Source organism: Chlorocebus sabaeus, chromosome 9 (assembly GCF_047675955.1).
Source record: "Chlorocebus sabaeus isolate Y175 chromosome 9, mChlSab1.0.hap1, whole genome shotgun sequence".
Lineage (NCBI taxonomy): Eukaryota > Metazoa > Chordata > Mammalia > Primates > Cercopithecidae > Chlorocebus > Chlorocebus sabaeus.
The window spans coordinates 53,581,647-53,607,571 of NC_132912.1; the positions used below are offsets into that span (position 1 = coordinate 53,581,647).

General features: G+C 51.8%; 2 pseudogenes; both read left to right on the forward strand.

The window, feature by feature from the left end:
• Window positions 1-569: 569 nt before the first annotated feature.
• On the forward strand, window positions 570-11,889 carry LOC103247561 (BEN domain-containing protein 3-like; annotated as a pseudogene).
• An 846-nt stretch (window positions 11,890-12,735) lies between these two features.
• Window positions 12,736-23,379, forward strand: LOC119627887 (NUT family member 2A-like; annotated as a pseudogene).
• The last annotated feature ends 2,546 nt before the right edge of the window (window positions 23,380-25,925 follow it).

The window sequence follows — 25,925 nt, forward strand, 5'->3', positions numbered from 1 at the left end:
AAGAGAAAGAGAATGTAATAAGTAACTTTATCAAAAATTTTGAAATAATTTGATGAAATAGATATATTTCTAGAAAATCGTTAATAGAGACACAAGAATAAATAGCAAATCTAAGTAGCTCTAAAAATGAAATTATAATTAAAGCTTTCCAAATGTAGTGAGTCTAAATCAAATAAAATATTAAAAATCTGAAATGTTTCTAGGAAGAAACATTGAATTCCTAATATAAAATATAATATATCATATGCAATCCCTTTACTGAAAATTGTGAAATTTTATTGAGAGAAATTAAAGACATTCAACAGAAATAAAGATGTACCATGTTCCTATGTAAATCCTGGTATTAGAAGAAAGATTCAGTATTTTAAATAAATCTATATTTGTAGTACACTGAAAATCACAATACTGTGATTAGTAATAGCATATGTCTGCATTATATTTGGTGGCAACTGAAAAACTGACTATAAAATGCAAATTAAAATGCCGTGTATAGATAACTTTGAAGAAAAAATATAATGTGAAGACTTCCACTATTTAAGTTTTTATGAATGTATATTAATTATGACATTATGGAAAAGGTACAAGTATAGATATTTCAATGAAACAGAATAGAGAGCTCATAAAGAGAACCACACAATATATTTAGCTGATTTGTGAAAAAATAGTGCTTCAGTACAGTGAGGAAAAGATTCATTTCAATAAATTGTGCTGTCTTTCATGCATCCATACAGAGAAAAATGATTATTAACATCCAACCTCACAACATACACAAAAATTATTTCATATAGAAGCCAATGTGTAACATGAAACAGTACAGCTTTATTACTTTTAAAAAGTAATACAGAGGACGCTTCTATGACCTTAAGATTTAAAAAAAAAAGACCCAAAAACTAACCACTGAAGGCTAATAAATAAGATAAAGATAAATAGGTTAATAAATAGTAATAAAGTAACATAAAAGATAAGGATTTGTAATCACAAAATAACTCACTAAGAGTGAAAAGGCAAGCAACAGAATGGGAAATGAAATTTGCTAACATAAATACAGTAAGAACTCTTGATCAAAAGACACTTTTTAAACTCTGCAAATGAATTTTTTGGGAAAAAAAAAATATGGCCAGGTACGGTGGCTCACGCCATTAATCCCAGCACTTTGGGAGGCCAAAGTGGGAGGACCACTTGAGTCGGAGAATTTGAGACTTGTCCGGGCAACACAGTGAGAGACCTCTGCCTCTACCAAAAAAATTTAAACATTTAGCCAGGCATGGTGGCTCTGGCCTGTAGTCCCAGCTACTCCTGAGTAGCTGGGCTCTTTTAAGTCTGAGAGGTCAAGGATGCAGTGAGCTCTGATCAACCACTGCACTCCAGCCTGGGTGACAGAGTCAGAACCATCTCCAGAAAAAATTGGTGTAGAAGAACTTCTAAGAAGTGTGAGTGGAGACAGAGGCCAAAGATGCTGCTCTAGGCTGCTCTGTAAATTCCAGGACTTCTGAGAAGCACCCTCTGGACAGTGTCTTCACTGCCCTCCAGGACTCGGCCGGTCAGCAGTGGCCCGCCAGACTCCATCCCCAGCGTGGAGAGGAGGCAGCTGATCCCAGAGACGCTGCTAGCAGGCATGTGGAACCCGAGAATAGCTCGTCCTGCCAAGGCAATGGAGAGCAGGCCAGCAAGGCAGGAGCTCGGGCTCTGTGTGGCCAGGCAAGGAGGAGCGCTACAACCATGCCACCACCCCTTACTACAAGAAGCCTCTGTATGGCATCTCACACAAGGTCATGGAGAAGAACCCTCCCTCAGGGGACCTGCTAAACATGTATGAGCTCTTCCAGAAGGCAAATGCCAGCAACGGCCCCTTGCTGCTTAGGCTCTTGAATGAGCCACAGAAGTGGGACTGTGGCAGCACTGGGGTGGCCACCAACAGTGACCCTAACATCTACTTCCTGATCCAGAAGATGTTCTACATGCTCAACACCCTCACATCCAACAGGTCCCAGCTGCACAGCAAAGTGGACCTGCTCACCACTGAGATGGTGGCCAAATTCCAGCCGACCCCCACCACCCCAGAGCAGCTCACAGGCCACGGAGTTCAAGCAGATCATGGAGCAGAGCCTGTCAGGCGGGGTCCTGGCCTGCAGCCCGCTGGTGCAGCTCTTCCCCAGGCTCTTCAGCCACAGTCGACTTCTCCTGAGGCTGCAGTGCCTGCAGCTTTGAGGCCAAGTGTAAGCTGGAGTCACTGCACCTGCAGCTCATCCACAACTACATGGAGGACTACTACCCCTCGGTGAAGGACACGGCTGTGTGACAGGCCAAGTGCCTGCCCCAGCTGAATAACTTCTTCAGCCGCTTCTGGGCCCAGCGGGAGATGGAGAAAAGCCAGCCCGGTGGCCATGCCGCCAGCTTCTTTGAGGCTGATCAGTGGACCTCAGAGATGAGGAGGACGGCCTGTCTCTGGACCGGAGCAGCAGCATCGCCTCAGACCATGTGGTGGACATGTAGGACCTCACTGAGTTCCTGGATGAAGCCTCTTCACCCGGCGAGTTTGCTGTCTTCCTCTTTCACTGGCTCTTCTCTGAGCTCTTCGAGCATCGCAAGCTGGGCGAGCAGGACAGCTGCTACGGGGACAGCGGTAAGCAGGAGCTTGACCCGCAGAGGCTGCAGATCATCTGCAATGACACAGAGGTCTACTTCCCCCACATGCAGGAGGAGGAGGCCTGGCTGCAATAGTGCACCCAGCGCATCAACAACAAGCTCCAGGGCCTGGGGCTGGACGCAGGCAGCGAAGGCAAGCCCCCCACGTGTCGACTGCTATGACTCCTCCAGCCTGCCCAATGACATCTCAGTAATCAGGGTGGAGGATAGCTTCCAGGGCCAGCGGTGCCGATCCAAGAAGATCTGGCCGGTACCTATCGACTTGGACAAATTGGAGATCCTCCAGCCCAACTTGGAGGTGCCCGGCACCGACTGCCTGCTCAGCAAGGAGCATCTTCGCAGTATCTACCAGAGCAGCCTGTCCATCGGCAACTTCCCCTCTCATCTGCTGGTGTCCCTGTTCCCCAAGCTCTTCACCCATGAGAACCTGCACAAGCAGTACAGCTGCTGCGGCTCCCGGGGCAAGAGCAGCTGGACCCGTCCTGCATCAAGCACATTTGCCACTACGTGCACCTGCTCTACCTCTGCACCAAAAATGACCACGTCTGGACCCTGGAGTTCATGGACAACCTGTGCCAGGACACGAGCAGAGGCCCTCCTACCAGCAGCAGTGCAAGGTCCACGTGCTGACCCCGAGTGCAGAGACATGAGGAGCTATGCAATCAACCCCGAGAGGTTCGGGGAAGAGTTTGAGGGTCCCCTGCTGCCCCCAAGAGGAGCAGCAAGGACTTTTTCAAGATTCCCTTGGATGAGGTGGTGGTCCCTTGCCCAGCTTCCGGTACCCTCTCCCTACCTCCCTACCTGCTGTCCGACAAGGAGGTGCGTGAGATCATGCAGCACAGCCACTCCCTGGGCAACTTTGCCGCAGGGCTCCTCCACCACGGAGAACCTCCGGCTGCAGTACAACCATTTCCGGGCTTGCAACAAGAAGCTGCTGGACTCTACGCAGCTGCCACTCATCTGCCACAACGGGGAAGCTGTCTGCTCCGTGGAGAAGGTGGAGGAGATGTGGCACTGCAAATGTATCCCCAGCATCTACCAGCGGTGCCGCTGCCCTAACAGGAAAAAATGCGACATCCTCAAGAAAGTGAAGTGAAGGCCCGTGGCCTGCCCAGAGACTCGGGGTCACCAGAGACTGAGCAATACTCGGGAGCATGCCTATGGCATCCACAGACAGGCACCTTATGTCCGTGGGGTGTGGCTGACTGCACTTACACACGCAAACACCCAACCACAAGAAAGAAGCCTTGAGTTTGGTCTCTTGTCCTTACGACTTCTGTCCTGTGTTCCTGGCGGCGCAGCCTGAGTGTGGGGAGCGCAAGCTGTGAGAGCGGGGACTAGTGTGTAGGGGTCCTCTCTCCCTGGTCGTGTCCTCCCCAGTCCCTCACAACTTCAAATGCAAACTCAGCAGCTCTCTTGCTCCTCTTCCCGTATTTTAAAGCTTCAATTTTTATCCTTTTTTTTTTTAATTAAAAAGAAAATCTTAAAAAAATCACTGGGCTCTTTAGGGGCCATTTTACTTAGAAAAAAATCTTTTTAAAAGCGCCGTCTTCAGGCCAGGTGTGGTGGCTCATGCCTGGAATCCCAGCACTTTGGGAGACCAAGGCAGGTGGATTACCTGAGGGCAGGAGTTCAGGACCAACCTGGCTAACATGGTGAAACCTCATTTCTACTAAAAAAAAAAAAAAAAAAAAAAAAAGCAAAAATTAGCCAGGTGTGGTGGCAGGTGCCTGTAATCCCACATACTCGGGAGGCTGACAGGAGAATCACTTGAACTCGGAAGGCAGAGGTTGCAGTGAGCCGACGTAGCGCCACTGCACTCCAGCCTGGGCGACAAGAGCAAAACTCCATCTCAAAATAATGAATAAATAAATAAATAAATAAATAAATAAATAAATAAATAAAAGTGCCATGTTCGTGTACAATGGCTAATCATAGCTTCAGGTGGCGTGGATACTGATTTTCACCAATCTTGTCTTTTACATTTGATTCTGGAGGAGTCAAGAGGCCTCTTGGATGGCAGTAGAGGGGATGGAATAGTGTGAAGTCCTTTGCGGCCATGTGTAAGATTTCCCTTCTGCTCCGGTGCCTCGGAAGGCTTCCATCCAGCTTGGCCTGTCCGTCAGGCATGTGGGTAAAATGTTGTGCTCACTCTGTAGAGGAGAACACTCGATAATAATATGAATGTAGAAAGCCATGGAAACATGTCTGCAGTGTCTTCATTTGAGCTGTGTCCTACCACTGTCCCCATTCCCTCTCCACACCTGGCTTCTTGTTGGAGATTCTGGGTTCTGGGAGCTGTGTAGTGACTTCCGCACTACACAGGAATCCATTTGTACCACAGGAAAGAGGCTATTAGAACATTAAAGGAAGTGATGTTGGCACATTTTATTGGCAGGAGGATTCACCATGAGGAAGAAAAGGCCAGAAGGCAACTCCTGGTAAGGAGCAAGGTCCACAAATCCTTGGGTGAGTCTGAGGGAGGAGGTGGTGGCTGTGGGGTCAGCAGGTGGACACCTCCATCACGTGGCTCCCTCTGCTGGGCTTGTGGTCCCCTCTGCTGGGCTTGTGGCCCCATGTGCAATAAAGAAAATATGGAAGGTTAGGTCACCCATGCATGAAGCTGGCCAGGCGTAGTGGCTCATGCCTGTAATCCCAGCACTTTGGGAGACCAAGGCGGGTGGATCACCTGAGGTCAGGAGTTTGAGACCAGCCTGGCCAACATGGCAAAACCCTGTCTTTACCAAAAATACAAAATTAGCTGGGCATGGTGGTGCACGCCCGTAATCCCAGCTACTCTGGAGGCTGAGGCAGGAGAATCGCTTAGAACCCAGGAGGTCGCAGTGAGCCGAGATCATGCCACTGCACTCCAGCCCGGGCAACGAGGGAGACTTGTCTCAAAAAAAAAAAAAAAAAAAAAAGGAAAAGAAAAGAAAAGAAAGAAGAAGCTGAGATGTGATTGCCACTCCAGGGGCATCCTGAGCCTTTGGAAAGAAAGGAGAACCCGTCCACAGGGTTCTCAGAAACATCAGAGCCACATTTTCTCAGGGGGGCTTCCCTGTGTCTCCAGACCCCAGCTCCCAGTACCCCTCGGGACAGAGCCTGCCCAGCTCTGCCTGTGTCACTTCACTGACCCCAGCCCTGCCAGGCTTCTCCCACATCTGCAGGGCCAGCACCCAATGTGCTGAGAGAGTGGGGACCGAGAACTAGATAAACACGTCAGGAGGAACCGAATCCATTCTCTCTTGGGGTCCTGAGCCTCCCGGTGACAGAAGATCCAGGAGATGTGAGTGGGAGGCTGCGCTAACAGGATCTAACATCATGCTCCAGATTGCTGAAGGGACACAGATCAGTGCCTCCTCTCCTTGACTCTACCCTCTTCACTCCTTAGCAACAGGCCCGGCTGTACATCCCTGCTGAGTTGCAACTAAGACCTCTGCCTGCAGCTCAGGGGTGCCCCAGACAGGAGCACAAGAGGAAAGAGGAGGCTCACCCCCACCCACAACCCAGGCTGGAGTGAATCTGGCTGCCCAGGCTCTGTGACTGGCTTCTGCCCCAGGACCTAAGCCCATGTAAACTCAGGTTTCCTGGCCTGCCCACTCCAGGCCCAGGTTCTAAAGGTGTGCTCCCCACCACTTGTTGCTCCTCCACTTTATCCCTAGAATTATAGCCCAGTTCTAGGTAGGACTGTCAAGCTCTGCCCAATGCCTTCCACGAGAAATCAGATTCAGGTCCTTGTGCCTGAAGACTCCTTGTCAAGATTCTAGATGACACCTTCTCCAAGAGCAGATAAGGAGTCACCTTGGGCTCCTCAGGTGGAGTATACATTTTCCGTAGGGAACTTCAGAAAGAAATGGTCAACATTCATTCCTCACTTCACCAGAGAAAGAAGAAAATGTCACATGCCTTGGATTCCCTCTTTTTACCATGACTCCACTGAGACAAAACTCCTAACACAGAAACCAACATGTATTCTCAACACTGGGTACCTGCTGGAGGTCCTGCCTTAGCCCTGAAGCCTCAGGTTTCCATGGGGACAGGTTGGTTGAGAACTGGTGGCCCAGTTCTCAGCCTGACACCCAACAGTATCCCCACCCAGGGGGCAGATGGCAGTGCAGGCACAGGTTCTGCAGGCTTTCATCTTGTGGAACCTATGTTAGAGGGTGTCCTCGTCACTCGCCATGCCCCAGAGGAATCAGCAGGGACATCACAACTGAGAGAAGATATGGCACATCTGACCTCCTGTCCTGGAAACCCCACATCTTTCTGACTGTGCCCATCACATGGACAATATCTGGGAAAGTTCTGCTCTGCACAGTGTTCTGTCTACCAGGCCCACCCATCTGAGGATCCAGATGATAGGAACACACAGATACTGAAGGCGCAACAACCTGCCTAAGGTGCAGGTACCCCTGCATCCATCTGCGGGAGGAAGAGCCAGAAACGACCATATATAAGGATTCTTTGGCCCTAAAGAATGAACCAACTATTTAGGAGTAACACAGTGATGCAGAATGACCACCCTTGTCATTCTACACATAGAATCCCCAGTATACACACCCATTAAAGCCTCAATATTCTTGCTTCATACAAACATCTGCTTACCGATCCTAAACACACACACACACCCCAGTGGTGTGTTGCTAACTGCTTAATAAAATGCTCTCCAGGGGAACATTGGAAAGCCCAGATTTGTGCTACTTATGTGGTGTAAATATCTCAGCATGACTAATTTTAAACTACCAACCTAATGCCACTGAACACAGAGCTGAGAAGAGATGTGCCATGCCCAGTGGCTACCCCACGCTAGCACAAGCCAGCTCCAGCACAGCCACATCTTTCCATAGGAATACGTGTACACAATCTACCTGCACCCTGAGTAGGACCCTCAACTCTCACCCCAAATATACAAACAAAACCACCAAACTACGTACCTCCGGAACACAACCTCCTCATGTATCCTGAACAGACACACACAACTAAGATAGGATAGGGTGGTCATAGCCTCCATTAAAGAAGAACAAACTTACTAAACAGATGAAGAGAACAAACCATCTGACAGCGCACAAGGAGGTCCTGCAGTAAGGAGGTGGAAAAGAAGAAGGAAAATCCCCAAATTTGCACAAGTGCAAAAACCCATGATTAGTGTCCCTGGCTTGACCAATGCTCATTATAACAGTGAAAAACACACCCTTGGGTAGAGATTTAAGATGTTAATGATTCACGTGATATAGGCACTAGCGTGTGCAGCAATAACGCGTGCGCGTCCAGAGAACGACCCGGAGCGTGCTTAACAGTGACACCCCTTCCCACCCCCATGAATAGTCATGTAAGGCTCCCATAAAGGAGGTTTCCCCAGTGTCAGTCAATGCTGTCTCAGCTTTGAGCAGCACACTGTGATCGGCTGTCAGAGTGTACGTTCACTTTGCAGTAACCTCTCTTGCTTACTTTTATGTTGGACTCGCTCTCAAAGTAAGACTTCTTTTGTGCAGCAAAGTCAAGAACCTGAACCAGCCCACCAGCAACACAACTGCTACCTGTACCTGTACCCTAACGACATGGTACAGTAGATGGACTGCCCAATAACTACTCAAATTTGTAGACAAAACTCTACCCGCCCCAAATGCTCACATCACTGCTAAAACCATGTATGTACATATATATGTGCCCAAATACAAACATGTACAATGAACACAGTACCCATATATACTGTGAACCCTGAAAGGGCTAATCCTTCAAGATGGATCATGAGTGGTTAACTGGGCCTAAACTCAAAATGGAGCCAAGCAGCCATTTGCTAACTACAGGTCTCACACAGGTACCCTGCTTCCTGCAAAAACCATGTACTTGTGTCACTTTGGGACTTTCACAGCTGTCTGTTCCTGTTTATGCCACCTGAATCAAGGGGTACCATTTCGTCATATGGACTTAAGAAATAAGATTGTGACTTCCATCAGCCAATCAGAAATAAACAACTTGTATCCCTCATTTGCAGAGTGAACCAGATTGGGAATCTGAGGACGAACTTTCTCTATAAAAGATAATACCTCTCTTTGTTCTTTCAGAGTGTACCTTTGTTTTGCACTGAAGGCTGGGACTCCTTGATTTACAAACAGCTCACTGGAATCAAATTTCTATTTTTTTCTCTTGTTGTTTTTTTAAGAAAATCCTTTTCAGTACATTTGTTAACAGTACATAATGTACATAATGAAAATCCTGTAAGCATAGGATCTAAAAAAAATCACAAGGTATACAACACTTGTGTCAGGCATCACCCAGAAAAAAAATCACATACAATCCCACAGCTCTAAAATACAGAAATCCGAGATTCTTGAATGCAAACACAACCTACACAGCCTCTCTGTTTCCAAATACATGCACTGAACCTCCCACATCTCCCAGAGTACAAAATACAGAAGCCCCATAAACTCAAATACACACAGAACCACAAACTACTTTTATCAAATACATATGAGTCCACCTCACAAACACTGAGAACACACATACGAGTGGCAACAACAAATTCTGCAAGTATTACATTTCACAACAGACACAGAGGACCACTAAGTCTTAATATACCCCAAACCCCTCATATACACACTCAAAAACTACCCATGAATACACACCCCACCCTCCCAGATAAAACCCACACAACACCAAAAAACCCCACAAAAACACCAATAAAACTCTCATATACACACACAACTTTCATATACCCATGGGCACATACACACTCACGCAAATATCCTCAATCCCTGAATATGTAAATCCCCCGAAACACTATCCAATCAATATGCTACATCTCTGGAATACAACCTCCTCACTTCATCCCCCCAAACATGCCCAAACACATGTACGAACACCCTAGCATTCTCCAAAGAAATACACTTTAAATACTAACAATCCCATATTCTATAAATAGACTTAGATAATTCATCTATCTGCTGATAAATATACACACAAACCAGTATACATATCCAAGATGCGCCGAAATATCTCCAGCATATCATTTATCAATACCCATAAAAACGCTTCCCAATCCCAAATTATCCCAATCTAGTATGAACCAGCTCCCACATTGCCAAGTACTAACCAATAACCATATCACACACCTCTAATAGATATAAATTCAACTCTCTCACTCTCCTGTATAAAAAGAGAACCCCATTTCTCTATCAGACACACATATACTAAATTCCCAGAATATACAACCCTGAAAACCACTTACTGAAAAATACAAGCACATAGCTCCACAAAGCATTCATCTAAACTGCCATGCCCTTGAACACACACACAAACTCAATACTCATGCAGTTCTCTACATGCCCTAAACATAACCACAAGTAACTAACACGCCACAAATATGCAAACATGCCACCTCATATCCTCAAATACACATACAGTTCCACAATACCGGCACATACGTAATCATACTTCCAAATGCTCACACAGAAATAACTCCATCTTCCAAGACACAGAATCATACAAATTCCACCTCACAACTGCACACATTCATCCTACCAGTCCCCCAGTAGACATGGATCTGCCCTCACACATTGAAATAGCCATACACACCCCCTGAAAATCATAAAAAGAAACACGCATCATCATGCAACATGTCCTGAGTACACAAATGGTCTTCCTACATTTCCCAAATACGTAAACCACAGTGTACATCCACAAAAATAGACACAAGCGCTTTCTCTATTATTGCCCATGTGCACAAGACAATTCTTCCAAATCTGCCAAACATTAGACAAATACAAATCCCCAACATTCATCTGAGAAAACACATGGAAAATACATCTTCACAACCCAAATCACAAATATCTAACCCCAATTCTTCTGGTATACATATCTTACATCTCATATCCTCCAAATATAAACTCTCACTCCTATACACTCTCACAAAAACAGTTATGACCTTCTTTTTTGGGGGGCGGGGAATGGAGTCTCGCTCTGTTGCCCAGGCTGGAGTGCAATGGCACGATCTGGGCTCACTGCAACCTCCGCCTCTTGGGTTCAAGTGATTCTTCTGCCTCAGCCTCCCAAGTAGCTGGGCATGCACCACCGCACCCAGCTAATTTTTGTATTTTTAGTAGAGACGGGGTTTCACCATGTTGGCCAGGCTGGTCTCCAACTCCTGACCTCAGGTGATCCACTCACCTCAGCCTCCCAAAGTGCTGGGATTACAGGCGTGAGCCACCGCACCCGGCCCATTTATGACCATCTTTAATCTGCAATCTCCAGATAGACACCACCAACCCACACATGTGAATACATATTAGATTCTCGCCAATTAAATACATATCAAATTCCAAACTAAGAATTCATATAAACACATTTTCACATACACAAAACCACCGCCACAAATCTCACACCCTCCAAAATCCAAAATAAATCTTCCTGACATTCTCAAGTACACACTAACCCAACCACCCAAGATACATACGTGTGTGCGGTAAATTTTAGATACATGTGTAGCCTACAATTTACAAATAATATACCACTACTTTTTATTTGTAAATTCCACATAAGTAAGCGATTCTTATACAAACTTTTCTTGACTTTGACCACACTCTTGCATCCACAACTTGTGCTACTAAGTGAACAGACTATGACTAATGGCCTGTTCTTCCACTTCGCAGCTGCTCATATCATTGACAAATGAGTGTATTAGAACATGCATGCTGGCTGATCATTCTGATCAAGTCAACAAGCTTCACAACTTACTCAATGAGGTCATCCGTGAGAACTTCACTGATTTTACGAGGACAGGAGCTACTTCTTTGCTGAACTGCATCACGGTTTCAACTGCTGAGGTTTTCTTCAAGCTTTTGCATTGTTTGGAATGTGAGAAGCATGGCCAAGACACACTGTGGGGTTCCCACTTTGTTAAACCCTCCCCCCTCACTTCAGGGTCAGGCTAGCAAGGGAAAGGAGCAAGGCCTGGGCGTCCCGCAGGGCCCCCCCCCCCCCCACCCCCAGGAAAGCTATGAAAGCTCCCACCTTGAGAGCTGCCACAGGCCTGCTCTGGCCACAATGTGGGGTCGCCCGGCGGACACTAGTGACCAGTGGGAGCATGACCAGGAGGCGATTACCTTCTGATCACACTTGGTTTTATTTTTAGGTAACACCAAGAAGGACGCCATGAGAGCGAAGGCCGTTGGTAACCGCCCTTTGCTCTCGCGCTGCTCCTCTCCCCGCCATGAACCGCCAGCAACAGACCCTCAGAGCGGTTGAGAGCGCCCGCGGCACGCTGGAACCCCGCCTGCCCCAAGGCTCCTGCGCAGGCGCACGGGGCAGGCCTGGAGCCTGCCCTGGGAGCGCCCCACTGGAGATGGGGAAATGGAGGGAGGAGGCACCTGGGTGCTTCCTGGGGCCAGGCAAGGCCTCCTCATTTGAACCTCCATGACCTGCCTCTAAGAAACCAGTGCATCTGCAACGGCCACTCCCAGTTTTCAGTAATACAAACCTGCAGTCCATGCACTTAGGTAACACTCTTGCTGAAAGGTTTACCTTTGGAGGGTTTATCCTAAAGCAAAGTATCCTCAAAGTGCATGTTTTGCATTCCCTTTGGACTGCATTTATTTCATTCCTGCTCATTCCTTTCAAAAAATAGTATGCCCTGTTTTCCTACTCAGTCTGGAGATTCCATTAAGGAACATTTCTGGCAAAGAAGTTTAGACCTGAAAACACACTCCAAAATATACCTTCTTCTGACTCCATTCCCAGAGTTTTTCCTACCGCATTCAAATGATTTCTAGAAATGTTTTTGTTATAGCTTTGATCAATTTCAGTTGACAGAGCAGTAGATAGTAAGGGAATGATTCCACACTCCCCCACCCCCGACTCTGCAACACAGTGCAGAATTCCAGTGGGCAAGAAAAAACTAGTAGAGAAGCAACTCAGTGACTTGAGTTTGTAATAGCTTCAGAAGAAACTTTAATCGTCACATCCTTTCTGCTCATTTGCAGGATTCTTATCATCTGTCTCCATGTGATAACAATGAAGAGCCTTCACGTCTACGCTGGCCCAGGGCCTCAAGTGCAGAGACTGAGAGCTGGGCAGGACACAGCATGGAGCCGCCATTCCTCTACTGTTCCCTGATGGGGTGGAAGAACATGTGTCCTCTGAACAGGGGATCCAAGCCCAGGACTTTCTATGGGCATGCTCAGAGAGCAGCGGCCAGAGGACTTCTAGCCACCACCTCCCATGGTCAGTCTTCACAAATTACCTTTGGCTAATTTGATTGTCTATCCTCCTGGGGTCTAGGACTTCAGACATGTACAGCAGTGATTGCAGAATTGAGACAAGACACTGTTCCACAGTATATTTTTTGTATACTGGTGAGAAAAAGACTCATTCAAATCCTGTATCAAAGCCGTGTGTGCGAATCTTGAGAAAGCATCTGCTGACTGACTTGACAAGGGAGGAAGCAACCAAGAATTCTAAGTATGATATTTTTGTCTCAACATCCCTCTTAGATGAAGTTATTGGTTGAAAATCATTTAAGTTTGCCCCGTGATAAAAGGTGTAGTCCTCAGAAAGATCTCCAAAGCATTTATGGTTTGTTTTGTTTTGTTTTGTCAAGTTTACCATGATTTTGCTTGAATTGCTCTCCGTTGATCTTCTCAGCTAAGATCGAGATAGAGTTGCACAGCAGAAGAGGGCTACATGTAAGAAGACAGTTCTGTCTCAGAGGACAAAAGGCCTGGTAGCACCCAGACAGGCAGTCACCATGTGGAGGTCACTCCCCTCCCAGTGGCCACTGTGGAGGCATTTCATAGAAATGCTTGCTGGACCATTCAGGTTTAGAGTTGGGACAAAACCAACAATTCATGAGCATATTGGATAGGAGTTAGGAAATGACCTCACACAACTGGGGCAAGGAGGGGAGAACCCTGGGCTTGAAACTTGCAATCCACCGCCTGCCCCTGCAGTGTGGTCCCTGTTACATTTTCCTGCAACTGTGCCTTCTTGAGTCCAAATGTCTTCAAAAGGGGTAAACGCTTCGTAAGTGCCAACAGGATGTGTTTCAGTGAATGTTAGCAATGTGCACCGGTCTGGCTGAAGGCCTCTTCCATTCCCCAACACCCTCCAATCAGTGCAAAATTACCCCGCCCAGCAGGGAGTGACGTGTGTGTCTCGGAAGATTTTGTTGCTGTGCTCTGAGTACTCACTCCTCATCTCCTTTGACCGGTTTCCTAACACTCCCCTTGTTCACAACACAGAACATGAGTGTTCTTTCCTGTCATTTTGACGCTGATAAATGGACTGTGATTCTCAGTGTGAAAATGAGAATGAAGTTTTTTTAAAGACAGGCTACAATAATTCCCACGCAGAGGAGCACGTGCGATGACACTAGATTCCAAACAGCAAGAACGTATGGTGAACATGATGAAGCCAACAGTGAGCTGGGAACAGTATGCTGGGAAACAAAATGAAAGGATTTCTGGTCTTGGTGCTATAGGTCGCATAGCCACTCTTTCCTGGATTGAGGCTTTCCAGCAAAGGGGATGGGAAGTAAGCCTGGCCTGCTGGTGTGGACAGAGATTCTAGCAACATACATGACCTGGGGGCACAAGGATTGCTTCTAAAACAATGATGAGCAGACAACCACCTAATAGCCTGGATCAGCTGAGACCATCCTGATTTCAAAAACCCAGTCCCCTTGCCTTCCTAAGAACCCCTGTGTTTTCAGACTGAAAACATGTTCTGAATTGTGTTCAGGAAGTGCATCCCCTGTTGAAATTCATCAAGAGTGGGAAAGAGCCAAAGTGGGAAGGAGCATGGGTTGATTGGCACAAAAGTAGGTCTCTGGATAAAGAATGGAAGTAAAGGGGAAATCAGGTGTAAGCTTTTGCTGTGAGTCGGGACAATTTGAAAGTTGCCTAAAGAGATGTACACCATCTGTGTTGCTGCCGTCCAGTTGGAAGGGAAACTCAGGTTCTTGCCTAATGGCTGAAGCCCTTCACAGAATGTCCCCCATCCCTACCAGCTGCCCACTGCCCCTCCCCCTCTGCAGAATGTCTGGGGGCCTATGTTCCAAACCTATTTACTTTCAAATTTTCCCTGCTCCACTTGGACTCAGGAGCAACTGCTGAGCCAGATCACTCTCTTGGTCCTACCCTTGACTTTTCTCATTGCGGAAACTGCCAGACAGCGGTGGTCAGTGCCCAGCCTGAGGGGATGGCTTCAAATGGAGGTGAGCCTGTAGGGATGGGGGCATTATCCAAGTCTGCCATGCCTCAACTCCTTGGGAATTCAAATTTGACACTGCCCCTGGGGACAGTTGATAGGGCTGATGTTGAGGGAGGGAGCACTGGATGTCCCCAAGGACATCACACCTGGGGATGGCCATGGCACCCTGAGTCTGTGGTTAGGGAGGACGAATCCTTAGAGGTGGACCAAGATGCTTGGGGGAATACACCGTGTAGGGGAAAGGTTGGAGTGGATGGATTGATCCTTTCTAGAGGGAGACAGGTCATGTCATTGTGTGTTTGTAGGGAGTGGTGGGATCTTGTTGTGCTGGTGGCCCCGGGAGGATGACAGGCAAGCCTGAGTCCTATGCCGTGTCTTCAGACACCTGGAAGGTGCCCTTCCATAGTGTTCAGAGGGATTTAGACTGGAGTTTTCTAGATCTTAGGGAGGAGTGGGGAGAAGTGGTCTCAGCCGGAAAACTCTTGGGTGGGTTGACTGTGACAGACCTTGTAGTGACAACCTCTGGGTGGGCGAGGCTGGGGGCTACTGTAACTGCCACAGCCCGGAGCCTCTCAGCTCCCTCCCAGAGTTGGCTTCTCTGTCAGTTCAGGTAGCTGTTGACTTTGATTTAACAGGGGTGGGGGCAGATGGGGAAGTTCAGGCAACACAGGGCCTGGGCTTCCTGAGTCGTTCTGAATTGCTTGCCCTTTTGTGGAAGCTCAGGTCTTCAGACCCACTTCCTCTTGTCTGCTAGCTCATGGCCTGTCCTCTGCACTTTGTGTTACTGTGGAGATGAAGAATTTGCTCCTATTCCATTTATACAGCCTCATGAATGGGGGACAGGTGTGGATTCTTGCTGGTTCTCAGTGGAAGGGTCTGGAAAGGCTGGTTTCTACTCCTTCCTCTACTCCTTGAGTAGAGGAAGTAGAGGAATGAGAGTAGCGCACAAATAGGAAGATGGTTCTCTTAATATTATTATTCAAGGTAGGATGTGCGTCCTGAATGATGAGGTGCATGTGCTATGTCCCTTATTCCCCTTGACCAGAGACTGCATGAGGTGCTAGTGAATACAGATGAGTTCCAGACAACTTTGCCTTCCCTGGCCCGTGGCCCAAGAACCTCTTGTTCTTGGTTGGCCACTATGTTCAGTTATTGGGAGCTCAAAGGAGAAGGACCAGAGATGGGCTCCTTATCCCACTACCTATTGTCACCTGAGCAGCAGCTGTGAAAATGCCTAGACACCTCCCCTGATAGCCCTGCTGCTCACCATTTGCTGGCTGTGTTCTAATCGTGTGCAGCTGTTGCTGGCTGTGCAGTGACACTATCTCAGGGGACTCCACCACTGCCTCTCAGACCTCTCCCTGGGAAGAGAGCTTCCTGAGTGGCAGCTGGGACCATCAAGCACTGAGGAAAGGGTGGCCCAAATCTGACCCCTCTTTAGCACTTGCTGTTGGTGGTGCCAGGACAATCACTTGTATGCTGGGCATGACGAGTTATGGATTATCTTCAGGGTTCGTAGGGCACTGGCTTGGGAAAGATTTCCATCCAGTGGTTTTCTTTTGTTGTGTTTGAGCTAGGAAAGACAGGGGTTTACAAGAGCTTCAGGAAAAGGAAGATTGAAGAGGAGATGGAGCCATAATATTCGGAAGCTCCTAACTTCCTGTCGGCCTTCTGAGTGCCAGGCACTGCCCTGGGGTAGGCCCCTCACCTGTTGCTGAGCACGCTGAGGACCACCAAGCTGCTGAGAGACTCATCCCTGACCCATGGCTTGGGAGATCCTGTGAGGCTGACAGGGTCTGCCAGGGACACCCGAGGGAGACCCTCGGGCAGCGAAGGCTTAGCTGTTGCTTCTAGGGGGACAGGGGTCAGGGAGTCTTGGTGTCCGGGGCCAGGCTCTCTAGTGGAGTGACTCTCCCGTGGAGGAATAGAGCATCTGATGCACACTCAGGGACACTTACATGCTGCAGAGTTTCCCTGTCACATGCCCTCAGCTGTTGGGACTCCCCTCTGATTCCCCAGTGACTAGTGTAGACCTGGCGACCCCAGCTCATTCACCTCTTTCCTTTGTCTCCACAGCATACCCAGTGCTGGGACCAGGCGTGACCATCAACCCTGGCACCTCCCTGTCTGTGTTCACAACTCTGCCCTTCGCCACACCTGCTCCCGGCCCAGCACAGGGGCCACCCCTCATGACTGCAGGGGTTCCTACAGGAGGCCCACTGGTGCTGCCTGCCTTCCCCAGCACATCTCTGGTGGCAGGACAGGATGGCCACGGCCCAAGTGGGGCCGCGGCTTCCAACGTCTTTGTCCAGATGAGGACAGAGGTGGGGCCTGTGAAGGCCCCTCAGGCGCAGACCTTGGTCCTAACTCAGGCCCCCCTCGTCTGGCAGGCTCCAGGCACCCTCTGTGGAGGTGTCGTGTGTCCGCCTCCCCTACTCCTGGCAGCTACTCCTGTGGTGCCTGTTATGGCTGCCCAGGTGGTTGGGGGCACCCAGGCCTGTGAGGGAGGCTGGTCCCAGGGCCTTCCTCTTCCACCACCACCACCACCAGTTGCCCAGATGCCCCCCATCGTGTCTCCAGCGAATACTGGGCCATGCCCACAAGGGGCTCATGGAGAGGGCAGCCTGGCTTCCTCCCAGGCTAAGTCCCCGCCGGACAACTCCTGTAACCCCAAGAGTGTCTATGAGAACTTCCGACTCTGGCAGCACTACAAGCCCCTGGCCCGGAGGCACCTTCCCCAGAGTCCTGACACCGAAGCACTTTCCTGCTTCCTCATGTGAGTGCCCTCGGGGCACAGGAGCTCATCCTGCAGCTCACATGTAAAGAGGCTGCTGGATGGACAGGAGAGCTTGTTCATCCGCTGTTCAGGGGAGCTTGCAGGGCGGTTGTGAGGGTGATGGGTTGCACTATGGGAAGGTACCTTTTCAACAACATTAATCTGCCTGCGGCTCAGGACAGACTGTCAGGGGCCTCATCTCAACTGCCCGTCACTGTCCCATGAGTCCAGTCAATCCTTACTTTCAATAATTTTCACAACAATGTTTACAGAAGGCCCAGGTCAGAGAGGGTTTCTGGTGTGACGTGAGCTACGGTTTGGGTTTAGGTCTTTGAGTACACACCCCAGTGCCTCCCCTTGAACCCAGTATTGATGGCCAGGAGCACATCACATCAGGCTGGGAGGAGGAGCTGCAGGGCCCAGATGGAACCTGGTACATGCCCGCAGTTCTGCCGAGGTCCAGTTAGCACAGCGGTGGTGGAGCCTTCACAGGGGGATGGTCTTGGGCCCCACACTGGGGTCGATGCTGGGCAGGTATTTGCATCTTCACCCTCAATCCCTCCCAGAAAAAGGGACAATGATGCTTCATTCAGGGGATGGTGAAGAGATGACTTGAGCTCACATATGACATGCATAGCACAGTGCCTGGAACATGCTATGACACATTACATGATAGCAATTATGATTACCGTCCCCATTACTATCATTATCAGGACTAGGCCATCTAGGAGAGAACTCCCCAAAGCCACAGGCTCCAGTGATAGCTCTGAGTGCACCACATGCCCAGCAGCCCAGGGCCGTGGACTGTGGTGACTGTGAGGCAGCAACGTCAGCATCTGGAAGAGTTTGTGGTTTCATTCCCAGTCCCAACCTCTCTCCACACTGCGGTGCCTCTGTGACCCTGTGTTTCCCACTGATGAGCAAACGGGAGCTTGAGCACATCCACCTTGCAACACACTGGCCGTTCCCCTAGGGAAGTTCCCTGCCTGGGGTGTAGGTGAAAGGTGACCCCATCTTCATCCCCAACAATCTCACTTCCCCCGCACCCTGGAACTGGTTGCATTCCCCCTTGGAGCGGAGTCCCGGTGCACTGGGGACCCTGATTCTTGGAGTGGAGCTGCCCCAGGCTCACAGGCCTTTGCCATGTCTCCTGTGGGAATGTGGGAAGCTGTACCTGGCTGCTTGCAGTGGGCTTGGACACGGCTCTGCTTTGGTTCTGGACGTGTGCTCCTGCTCCTCATGCTCCAGGACCCTGAGGCTGCGTCCCCAGGGGCTGCCTTACTCCAGAGTCCCCAGGAAGGTGGTTAAATACTCAGTCCTGGGGCCCTGGAACCTGCACTTTAACCCTCGCTCCCAGGTCATTCTGTGTGCACACTGTCTCATTCAGCTCAGGCTCCGCCATAACAAATCCCATAGACTGGGTGCTTTATCAAGACACATTCATGTCTCCCAGTTCCAGAGGCCAGAAGTCCCAGATCAAGGTGACAGCAGATTGGGTGTCTGGTCAGGGTCCTCTTCCTGGCTGGAGAGAGCTGCCTCTGGCTGTGTCCCCTTGTGGCTGAGAGGAAGAGCCCTGGCATCTCCTCCTGGCCTTATCAGGGCTCCCATTCCATGACTGGGACCCACGCTCATGACCTGCTCTGACCCTGATTGCCTCCAAATACTGACACACTGGCCCTGAGGGCTTCAGCACAGAAATGTTGGGGGCACACATGTTCCACCCATAGTACTGACTTCACTTCTCAACACTGAGGACCCGAGAGGCAGTCGGAGAGGCCACTTGGTAGCTTGTGTTGATGTTTGATCTTGCAGTCGTGTCCTGGGGCCTGAGGAGCCCACCTGGGGGAGAACAGGACAGGGACATGGCAGGACAGGTGTGGGGAGGACAGGGGCCAGGTGTTGGGACCAGGTGGGCTTGGGATGAAGGGTGGGCTTATAGACTGGGACTGACTGCACTGGTTTACAGCCCAGTTCTCCGATCCCTGGCCCGGCGGAAGCCCACCATGAGCCTGGAGGAGGGACTGTGGCGGGCCGTGCGGGAATGGCAGCACACAAGCAACTTTGACCGGATGATCTTCTACGAGATGGCGGAAAAGTGAGTCTGGGGTCCTTGGGGCAGGGCCCGCATGGCAGTGTGAGAGTGAGTGACAGAGGCCTGGTGGCCGTGGTGGCTTCTCAGCGTGGAGCATGAGGGGGATGTGGACAAACACAAGACGCTCTGGGCCCCTGGCTCCCTCAGGAAGCTGCTCCTACCACCTAGAGTGCTCTGGGGTCTCAGTCCTCACTATTGGGAAGCAGCCCTGCCTGGCCTGGGGCCTACCCCTGCCTTGACACTGGAGGTCATGGCGGGAGCAGCCAGCATCGCAGCCCAAAGTGGGTCACTTCCAGCTGTGGGAATGGGGAGAAGGGCTGCTAGTGACTATAGACAAGAGTGGGGTGCAGGCTCCTCACAGCAGTGGCCAGAAGTCGGTTTTCTCCCATCCCAGCCCGACCAGGGAGTTGGGTCGGGGAGACCTGTGCCCAGGACACCGTGAGCCCCATCTCTGGCCTGACCGCCTTTGCTCCTGGGCAGTCCCCTCCGTGAAGACAGACAGCCAGCAGCCTCAGGGGAAAGGCGCCCTGTCCTCTGGGCTCAGCTTGTGCTTCTTCCTGATCATTGGTCTCCCAGGCCTTGTGGCCCTGGCTTATCTTTGAGGGGCCCACAGTCCCAACCTCAGGACTCCTGCATCTGGGCATCATCCCTGACGCCTTCTGCCATCAACCCCACCCCTGGCCAGCTGAAACCTGGAGGAGGGATCCCCTGGGACCCTCCTGGACATCGTGGCCCTGACTTGAGTCAGGAAGCCCCGTTGATGCCATGGGCTCTACAGGGGCCGGGTGAGGGAGGCTGAGCCCAGAATTCTGGGAGCAGCTCCCTCCTGGGACTGGGGGATGGCACCTAGTGAAGGGCTGGACAGTCCACCGGAGGCACTTCCTCCCATCCCTGCCCTCGGCCGCTGCCTGGTCCTGGGGAAAGGGGGCCTGGACCCTCTCAGCACAGCCTGGGCCTCCTTCACCCCCAGGTTCCTGGAGTTTGAGGCTGAGGAGGAGATGCAGCTTCAGAAATCGCAACTGATGAAGGGGCCCCAGTGCCTGCCTCCTCCAGCCCCACCGAGGCTTGAACCTCAAGGACTTCCAGCCCCTGAGGTGGACAAGCAGCCAGGTATGGCTTCCCACATTCCCACAGGAGCCATGGCAAAGGCCAAACGGGCCAAGGGAGGCCACCGTGCCCACACCACATGCTTCCCTTCAAGAGGGAGATCTTCTCCCTCCAACAGGACAGCTTCCAGGTGCATACATTGGGTATTGACCTGGTCAAGTTTCCTAGCTACTCTCTCTCCTCGCCCATCGAAACTTCCACACATGCTCTGCCCAGGAAGCAGGGATGAGTGAGGAGAGTACACAGCATATTGATGGCTCCAAACTTCCTCCCACGCGATGCTGTCTCACATGTGCCCCTCCTGCCTCCTCCGGGGGTGCTGTGGTTCAGGTGGTCCTGACCCACCTGGGACCTACTTCACATCCCCAAGCCCTGCCCTCCCCTGTGTGGTGCAGGCAGGAGGAGTGGCCCTCACCACACCCATCCTCCTCCCTCTCTGCCTCAGTGTACCTTCCCAGCAAGGCTGGCCCCAAGGCCCCGACTGCCTGCCTGCCACCACCCAGGCCCCAGAGGCCAGCGGAGACCAAGGCCCGCCTGCCACCACGCAGGCCCCACCGGCGAGCAGAGACCAAGGCCCGCCTGCCACCACCCAGGCCCCAGAGGCCAGCGGAGACCAAGGTCCCCGAGGAGATTCCTCCAGAAGTGGTGCAGGAGTATGTGGACATCATGGAGGAGCTGCTGGGGCCTCCCCTCGGGGCCACAGGGGAGCCCGAGAAACAACGGGAAGAGGGCGAAGTGAAGCAGCCACAGGAAGAGGACTGGACATCCCCAGACCCGGGCCTCCTGAGCTACATTGACAAGCTGTGTTCCCAGAAGGACTTTGTCACCAAGGTGGGCTGGCCTGGAGTGCTGGGGTCTGCAGGATTCCAGGGGGTAGCACTCCCAGGTCCTTAGAATTAAGCTCTGTTCCTTAGTTACTCAGCAGTGCGTGTATTTCCATGGATTTGAGTGTCTGTGTACGTGACTGTGTGTGTCTGTGTGTTGCTGTGTGTTTGTGTCTGTGATTTGTTACCGTGTGTCTTTCTTTGTGTGTCTGTGTGGGTGTGAGTGTGGAGTGTGTATGCTGTGTCTGTGTCTTTTCCTGTGCCGTATGTGGGTCTGTTTGTGTGCCTGTGTGTGGTTTGTGTGTCTCTGTCTGTGTGTGCGTATGCTACCAGGTCTGCGGTCTGTGTCTGTAGCTGGTAGTCGCCATGATGTGAGACAGCCCCACGAGGGTGGGGACGAGGTGCTTGCAGCTTTCTGCATCTCTTCTGGGTGTCCTTGGCTCCGGGTTACTCCCTGTGCAGGAAGTTCACGCCTTCTTCCTTCTGTTTCCAGGTGGAGGCCGTCATTCACCCCCGATTCCTGGAAGAAGTGCTTTCCCCAGATCCACAGATGGATTTCTTGGCCCTAAGCCAGGAGCTGGAGCAGGAGGAAGGACTCACCCTTGCCCAGGTACTCCAGGGGCTGGAGGGACCCAGCACACAAGGCCCACCTGATTGTCTAACCCCACCCTGCTGGGGATGCTGGGCTTCTTGGGGAGCCACTCCGGGGTGGGAAGATGCAGGTTCAGAGGGAGTAGGATGGAGAGGAGCCAGGGATGGGAGTCAGGATGCAAGCTGCAGTGAGGCCCAACGGGATGCCCGGCAGAGCCACACCCTCTCCCTTTGACATAAAGCCCAGCTGCCTCAGGCTTCCCTGCCTCCCGCCCAAGTGTCCTGGTCTCCACCACCCTGGGCCCTGCTCACACCCAGGGTAGTGCCAGTAAGTGCCCCCTTTCCTTCCGCAGCTAGTGGAGAAGCGCCTCCTATCCTTGAAGGAGAAAGAGCATGTGAGGGCAGCCCCTAGTCATGGCATGGCCCGGTTGGACTCAAGTTCTTCTAAATTTGCAGCTGGCCAAGGAGCAGAGAGAGACATCTCTGACCCCCAACAAGGGGTTGGCATGGAAACCTGCCCACCCCAGACGGCTGCCCGGGACCCTCAGGGACAAGGCAGAGCCCAAACTGGCATGGCCAGGTCCAAAGACTCTGCTGTGCTTTTAGGATGTCAGGATTCCCCTGGGCTGAGAGCTGCCCGGCCAACCTCTCCTCCCCAGGACCACAGACCCACCTGCCCTGGCCTGGGGACCAAGGACACCTTTGATATCCCTGGAGGATCTCCTGTCAGGGAGTCAAACGGGCTGGCTCAGGGGTCAAATGAGGAGGAGGAGCTCCCCAGCCTGGCCTTCTTCTTGGGTTCCCATCATAAGCTGCTGCCCTGGTGGCTACCCCAGAGCCCTGTCCCTGAGTCAGGCCTTCTCAGCCCAGAAAAGTGGGGACCCCAGAGAACTCTTCAGTCCCCATCTGCTCCGAGAAGAGGCCTCAGCCTAGCAGCCTCTCCTGCCACAAAGTCCAAGAAGCGACCTCTCTTCAGAAGCGCATCCCCTGCCGAAAAGACAACCCACCCAGGGCCTGGGCTCAGAGTCTCTGGGGAGGAATCCCTGGCTTGGGGGCTGGGTGGCCCCTCACAGTCTCAAAAGAGAAAGGGTGACCCTTTGGTCTCCAGGAAGAAGAAGAAGCGGCATTGTAGCCAATAGGGGCTTCCGGGCAGGTTTTCTGGTGCCAGTCCCCAAGGGTGGGGGTTTGGCATCCGATGCCCCAAAGCAGTCAAAAGCTTCTTCCTCCCCAATGCTGATCTTGCTGGGCCTTAGCTTTGGAGGGTAGGGGAGGGAGGGGAGGGGAGGGAGAGGGTGGCTGAATGGGGAGGGCAGGGAGGGAGGGGAGAGGAGGGAGAGTGTGGCTGAATGGGTACGGCAGGGAGGGAGGGGAGAGGAGGGAGAGGGTGGCTGAATGGGGGAGGGCAGGAAGGGAGGTCCTGGGGGGAAGGGGCTGGGGGGTGGGAAGCAGTGCCTTGGGAGTCTTATGTGTAAATGTGAATAAATGTAGTTGTGTTGGAAAATGCTCTCAGGGCTGCTGCCTCTGTCCTCGGGACTGTGCTGCTCCGTGGAGGGTATCTGTGAGGGTGGGCAGAGGAACTGGGAGATGCCAGGCACTGGGAACCCACAGGGGCTGGCCCCACTTTTTCCCCCTGGTGTGGGGAGCCCCTTCAGTTGCTCCAGGGACTGACAGATGCCAAGGACGCCCTGATCCCTCCCACCACCCACTCATAAAGCCCTGCCTGCATTCGGGAGGCTTCTTGGAACCTCCCATCGTTATCAGTATCCCCAGAAAATCCTGGGATTGGGGAGACCTGGTTGGCTCTTGTTCTGCTCAGTGGGAGCTGAGGAGAAGGCAGCCGTCTGCAACATGAACATGGGGAGAGGCAGCCGCTCCTGCTTAATCCTCATCAGGAAGAGCACGGGCACTGGGCTGAGTGGAGACGTTGAGGTGACCGTCCACATGGGTGTGTTTGGGATACAACGATGGATGGGGAGCAGGGGAAGTCCCTTTGCCTGTTTCTGGGCAGGAGAGAGTCTTGTCCAACTAGCTGAAGCAGATGCTCCTTGCTGTGGCCACAGGGACTGGCCTCAGGGGCCCTCAGGGTCCTCCATGGAGCCCCCCACAGCTATGATTCCCTTCCCGTATGATGACTGAACTTGTGTGGAATTGATGTCGACACAGATTTACATTGGTATCTAAGACAGTTCCCTCCCAATACACCATCATCAATGGGGACAAGCATGACCAGCCCACCAGGCACAGGGTGGGTATCTGCTAGTTCCAGGACCAGGGGAACTGGGGCCCAGGCTGAGATGGGTTGAGGGTCAGCCACCCTTCTGCCAGGCGCAGACCCCAAGGGCGGAGCAGGGCCTGCCTGGGATGTGGCATTGGCTGTCTGGGAAGTGCCCTGGGAGTCGGGGGCTAGGTGTTCGCTGAAGGGAGACTTCCAGAGTCTGTGAGTGAGATGAGGACTACATCAGGAGAGGGACTGAGGCTGGGGAGGACACTCTGCTCTTTCCCAGGTTGTCCTGTCCTCCCAGTCTCTGCTGAACTCCCCTCACCCCAGAGCCAACTTCTGCCCCCCTTACCCCTAACCCACCTCTTAGAATCTCAGATCCCAGCATGGACAGGACCCAGCACCCGCCCTGGTTCCCTCCTGGCCAACACCTTCTTCTCCACAGTCTGAGTTCTGATTCCTCCACCAGGGCCCTTTTTGGCTCAGGACCCCTGTGATTGCCAGGGCGCTGGTCCCAGCACTGCCTGCATGCAGAGCTGTGGTCATGGCGCTGGGGGCTGGCCCAGCAGCAGAGGCTGGTGGGGCAAAATGGTCTGGCACACAGTGGCCTGGCCCCTCAGTCAAGTGACAAAGGGAGCCATGTTTGGGTCCTCTCTGGCCCCTTCTACCCACAGAACACAGCAGTCAGCCAGACAGATGCCCTTCTGCCCCCTCCCCTCTGTTCGACGTGGGCAGTGTTGGAGGCCTGCCGTCCTCTGTGGCCTTTAGGAAGGAGAGTTTATCTTGGCAGGGCTTCCCCAGCTCAGTGCACATCAGGCCCTCGGGGAAAATGTGGGGAGTGAAGAGTCACTGGTGGGTGATGTGGGCAGCTCCCGTGACTCCTCTACATTCAGGGCCATCCTCAGGAGATAAGGTAGCACTGCCCCTTTGCAGGAGTTAGGAAAGTTAAATGAGCCTTGTTTGAAGGGAACATGGTCCATACTCTGGTGTGTGTGGGTGCCCAGCCAACTTCCTCACCTAAGGGTGAAATGACACCCTGGGGCTCCTGCTGGTTACCCCACTGGCTGTTGTCTATCCCACAGTCCCTGTCCTTGTTTTGGCTGAACCATTCCTCGGAGGCAGAACTTGTGCTTCCTCCACCTCTGTGTCCCACCTGAGCCCTACAATCTGCCCCTAAACGGGCACAGTGGGGTTGACTGGGGGCTCTGGCAGACTGAACACACGTCGCCCTCCTACCCCCCGCCCAGTTCCTGTGTTGAAGCCCTAACCCCCAACGTGATGGTATTTGGAGATGTGACCTTTGGGAGTTATTCAGGGTTAGAAGAGACCATGAGGGTGGGGCCCTAATGATGGGATTAGGGCCCTGGTAAGAAGCAGAGACCCCAGAGCTCTCTCTCTCCCTGACACGAGGACACAGTGAGAAGGCGGCCATCTGCAAGCCAGGAAGAGAGCCCTCACCAGGATCTC